Genomic DNA, 6,048 nt, shown 5'->3' on the forward strand with positions numbered 1-6,048 from the left:
AGAGTACATTTTTTATTATTGTTGATTTTATTTGAAGAAAATAACATTCCATACAGCCAAGTCTAACTAATATAAATAAAATAACATTATAAAGTCAGACTTAACAAACCAAAATTCAACCCTCACCCAAGAGAAAGAAAGGAGCAAGAGAAAATCTTTAAAAACCAACAAACAAAGGAGAATGTCCATTTCCCCAATGGCAATGCTTATTCTAATTTTTTTAATTAGATCTTGCCATACCTTTAAAAGTGTAGAACATATCTTGTAAGTGAGAATTAGATTTTTTCCAGTTTCAAACAGTATAAAACATCAGATACCTGCTGACTTATAACAGGCGGGCTGGGATTCTTCCAATTGAGCAAGATGAGTCTACTTGCTTGTATTATGATATAAGCAATTACAGTTTGCTTGTCCTTTTCCTCTTTAAGCTCATCCGGGAGTACACCAAACACATCTGTTAGTGGATTAGGAGGGATTGTAACACCAACTCTGTCTGATAGCCATTCAAAGATTTTTGTCCAGAATGACATCAATTTGGTACATGCCCAAAACATGTTGCCCAGTGAGGCTGGAGCTCGATTGCAACATTCACAATTTTAAATGAGATAAATGTGATCGATAAAAGATTTTAAGTTGAATAATTAAATGTTTTGTGCATATAGAGCTAGGGTGTATTCTATGCATGATTTCCTTCCACTTCTTTTCAGAGATGTCAAGTGAACGATCCTTTTCCCCATTGTACACTGGTTATCTTTGAAAGGAAGAGACTGTAAAATATTTTTAGATATTATTGAGATGCTGTCTAAGTCAAGACTGATCAGTATTTCTTCTGGAACAGAAATGGGTGGGAGGTGAGGAAATTTGGGCAGGATTCTTTTAGCAAAGTTTCTGACTTGAAAGTAGTGGAAAAATTGTGTTGATGGGAAGTTAAATTTGAAGAGTAAGCGGTAGGAAAGGGTGATTATCTTGTAGAGGTGCAACAGATAAAGCTTCTCTGCCTTAAAGTGCTTCTGGCATTGGTTCCATATTCTGAGTGATTAATTTACAGGTACAATTGGATTATTATTATATTGACAATAATTTGTATTTACTGTGGCAGAAAGCAGGGCATTTTAAAGAAGTACAGATCAGGCTTGAGTATTGTGGCAATAGAGGGCACTATAAAAGCACTAACCTGACACAAACAAACGCTAAGGACACAAGTATCCAAAACCACACATTGGTTTATTCTTTCCTCTCTTTTGCACACTACAAGGCACACACAATGCCCTGTATTTTCTTTTCCTCTCTCTCTCTTTATTTATTTCCTCCTCCACGTCTCTCCAGCAAGCTTGGTCGTCCTCTTCCTCCTGTCTCTGGCTCTTGGAATACTGCTTGCTGGCCCTTTATATAGGTCCCCCAGAAGTGCTCCAGGTGCTTGTTGACCTACTTTCAGGTGTGGTGGAAGAGCTGCTCTCCAGGATTCAGCACCGCCTATCTCAGCTGCAGCACTCCCTGGTGGCACCCACGGATCCCAAAAGGGCAGCAACAAGCTTCCATTCCCATGAATCCCTGCGGTAGTCCGAGGCACTGCTGCAACCCAGGGGGGCTGCCTTCTAGTGTTCCGGGTGAGGTAATATTCTGGCCACGCTTGCTCCCCTGGTCCTTTGAGCGTGGAGGCGTTCCGACCAGGCAAAGGCCCTGGCCATCCTCCACAGTATATTCATCAATTTGTGTCAATTTCCAGGTCTTCATAGCTTGTATATTTGCTGTCCAGTAATAAAATTGAAAGTTACTTAGTGCCATGCCCCCTTCTTCTTTAGGTCATTTTAGAGTCTCCTTTTGGATGTGTGGATGTTTCAAATTCCAAATTAATGAGGTTAAAATTGAGTCTTCTTAAAGAATGATTTGTTAATGTTTATGGAGATGCTCTGAAATAGACAAAGGAGCTTGGGAAGGATATTCATCTCGACAGTATTGATTCTCCTTGCTAATGTGAGATAGAGGGTAGACCATATATTCACATTTCAATTAATGTTTTCCATGCTGATGGCAAAATTTTGTTGAAAAACATCTTTATATTTACTTGTGATATTTACACCTAGGGATTTAAATTGATCTGGTAAAATAAATGGGTAAATGTAGGGTCTAATATATTGTGCTAGGAAGTTCACTGGAAATAGTATACTTTTATTCACATTAATGTTGAGTCAAAATATCTTTTGAAAACATATATACAGTACCATATCATCCACATAAAGTGATATTTTCTGTTGAAGTCCTTCTCTGGTAATATACTTTATCTCTGATGCATTTTGAAAGTGAATGGTCAGTGGCTCAATGGCAATCACAAAGAGCAATGGTGATAGGGGGCATCTTTGTAGAATACCATGTTTTAGTTGGAAGTAGTTTGAAATAATGTTGTTAAATCAAACACGGGCTTCTGGACTGGTTTAAAGTAGTTTTATCCATGCACAAATGTTTGGGCCAAACTCACATTTGTGCAACATGGTGAAATAGGTAGTCCCATTCAACCATATCAAATGCTTTTTCTGCATCTAAAGATAATAAGATCTATGTTGTGTTAGTGAGTAAATTACATTAAACAAATGTTGAAGATTAGAAGCTAAGTGTTTGCCTTTTAATAAATCCATTTTGGTCTTTTGATATTACAGTACAGAAGGAAGCACTTTCACAATTCTTCTAGATAACACTTTGGAGAGTATGTTAATATCATTATTCAGAAGTGAAATAGGTCTGTATGATGCAGATTCTAATAATTCCTTTTCTTTTCTTTGGAAAGACAGTAATTAATGCTTGGAGAAACATTTATAGTTTCTATAAATGTTGCTAGTAACAACGAAGCTAACTTATTTGAAAACTTTTTATAAAATTCAGCTGGGTAGCCATCAGGGCCTGCTGCTTTCCTACTTTGGATTTAGTTTATAGCATCAAGTAATTTTCAACATGTTTAAGGTTTGTTCAGTTCCTCTGAACTGAGAGAATCTAGATGTAGTATGTGTAATGTTTCGAAAAACTCATTCGATTGTGTCTTATCTTGTTTAAACTGAGTAGAATATAAGGACTTATAGCACGCTCTACTGTAATTGCAAAGCTTGTCTTTCCCTATAAAGTGCCTCATTTGGAGACCTGGCATATTCTTGATATATTCTGGTTATGTTGCTGATTATCTCTGACGCCTTGTTGGTTTCCAATTTATTTTTGTGGAAAAGATATAAAATAATCTGTCCTCTTAAAAGATCCTTCAGAGTTTCCTAGAGTATTCCTGAAGATACTTCTGAGGATGTATTGGTTTCAAAAAAATAATAATTTTGCTTAGAGATGATTTCTGTACCATTCTCATCAGCTAATGACATGGGGTTAAGACACCAAATATGAAATGAGTGTGTAGGACATAATGATTTAAGCTCTGTGATCGGAGGAGAGTGATCAGACATAACAATAGCATCGTACTTGCAAGATTTGATGTTGGGTAATAAATCATTATCTATAAAAAAAAAAATCAATTCTTGAGTAACTATGATGTACTGTAGAGAAGAAAGAATATGCTCTTGAATTTGGATTTAAAAATCTCCATGGGTCAAATAAGTTATGATCTCTTGCAAAATATATGCTTATTTTTGCAGAATTAGATGCTATTGCCACTGCAGTTGAAGGCCTTTTCAGGTCTGGATTTAAAACACAATTGAAGTCTCCAGCCATTATAATCTTATGAGTGTTCATATTAGGAATAGATACAAATACATTTTGGATGAAATTTCTATCATCCACATTAGGTGCATAGCATATTTATCAAAATTACTTTACATTTAAATAAATTCCTTATCACCATGACATATCTCCCTTCAGGATCAGATATTACATCTGATACTACAAATAAGATTGTTTTTTGTATTAAGATTCACACACCTCTAGTTTTCTTTGTACAGCTGGAGTGAAAGATTTGACCAATCCAATCTCTTTGCAACTGAAACTGGTCCTTACTTATTAAGTGAGTCTCCCATAAAAATATTATCTTGGCATTTAGGCCTGTTAGGTAAGAAAATATTTTTTTCTCTTTAGATCATGATTGAGAACTTTAATGTTTCAGCTCATAAAGCTCATTGTTTGGTCAGAGAGACACTGCTTCTGAACTTTTGGGGACATTTTGTACTCTTAAGTAAAGTTAGTACATTGTTTCATACAGTAGCTTTAACCTTGCTATTATATTATTTCCAGGTATAATGGCTAAGGTGCCTATTATTATGTTGATGCTTACAGTTGATGGGGTAAAAATAAACAAGAAGTAACTTGCTCTTTTTCTCTCCCCTTTGTCCAATCTATTAAATTTCAATTAATAATTCTTTTTTTAAGTTTTATTGAATTTATTAAAAGCATGTAACATTCTATACAATCAAGTCAAACTTAACAAAACTAAATTCGATTCAACCTCCACCCATGTGAAGCAGAGGAAGGCCAACAGCCAGAGTAAAATGAATTAATAGTAAATAAATGAATAGTTCTAAGAATCAAAGTAATACTTATGGTTGAGGTGAGCGATGAGGTGGTTGGCTTTCTCCATACATGTGCAGGAGTGTTCAGTGCGCATTCTTTCTTTTTGTAGGAGCTCATCTCCTTCTTCATCTTTGGTTGCACCTTCTGGTTGCGGGCAGTACTACGGTTTCTCTTCAAGGGTTTTGAGGTCATAGTGTCCTCAGTAGCTAACAAAATTATGCCTGCTGGATCAGTTGGTGATCAGTCAGCCCCTGTCGTTAGCAATGTGAATGCATGGTTTACATATGGCCTCTCTCTCTTGCTCATGCACTTGCTGTACCTCAGCAATGCTGGACTAATAGCAACCTTGTGCAAATTCCAGTACAGATAAGAATTTCACCCTTCCAGGACAACACGGTAGCCCTTTGAAGTAAAGGGATTCCTTCAACCTCTGTTGTGGCCACACCCTATGGGTTCTGGCTATAGGCACCCAAAGCTATGGGTCCTGGCTATAGACAGTCAAATTGGACAGGTTGAGCTTGGTAAGAAAATCAGTTTGTCTTGCCATTGGCTTTTGTTCAAAGCTTAGGCACCCAGCTCATACTTACAGGAGACATCCCTGCTGATGTTACAAAGTCTGGCATCAATCAGATAATGCATAAAGCTGCATTCCAACAAGGGGCCCCACCATGGAGACTGAGATGTTGTAGCTATAAGACTGTCTGGCACTGGCTTTTAAGTCAGGATCTGTATTCTAGCCTTAGCAACAGAATGGATAATATCAGTCTGTCCTATATTGATTGGTCTGCTAAAATTCTCTTGTTAACATTACATGGGAGTTTTCTATTTGTAACTTGACAGCATTTCTTCCACCACTGGTATTTGTGAAATGTCATAGGGCGGATTGCATGACAAGCAAAAATCTATTTTTTTACATGGCTCTTGGATTTCACTGAACTGCTGAGGTCTTGCAGAAGGTACATTTAGGCTGTATGACCACAATCTTCCCCCAGATACATGAAAATATCTTTAGAGGTAAGCCTTTGCTACTTGAAATTATATTTACTGAAATGTGTGAACAGTTTATCTGGTTCATGGAGAGAAGTTGAGCAGTGCAACACAGCTCCTCACCAACTAGCCAAATGCTTCTGACAATGCAGCATCAGCTAAAGCAGCTGCAACTTCTACTAGCATGGCCCTGCAGTTCCCATCTTCACATGACAGTAAACACTCTCAAAAACCTAACAGCGCTAAAAGTTACAATTGGTCATTTTTGGACCTCCAACGTCTCACAAGGAACAACATTTTTTAAGAGATGCCCCATTTTGGTTGCACTCATGAGGAGGGCTCATCGTGGCTTTTCTCCTTCAGAATATAGAGTTTGGATTGGAATCCAGCTGCTAGAAATCCCTAACTTTGATTCTGAGAAAGATGCCATTGAATTCTACTGCATTTTGGCTGCCTGAAGTAATGCTTTTTTTTGTGAAGTCTAACAGCCTAGACTTCTGTGACTTGAAGCTTTCCCAATTTAACGTTCGGGTGTGTTTGGGAACTTACATAACAGCTTTTAAGTTT

Source organism: Polypterus senegalus, chromosome 1 (genome assembly GCF_016835505.1).
Source record: "Polypterus senegalus isolate Bchr_013 chromosome 1, ASM1683550v1, whole genome shotgun sequence".
Classification (NCBI taxonomy): domain Eukaryota; kingdom Metazoa; phylum Chordata; class Cladistia; order Polypteriformes; family Polypteridae; genus Polypterus; species Polypterus senegalus.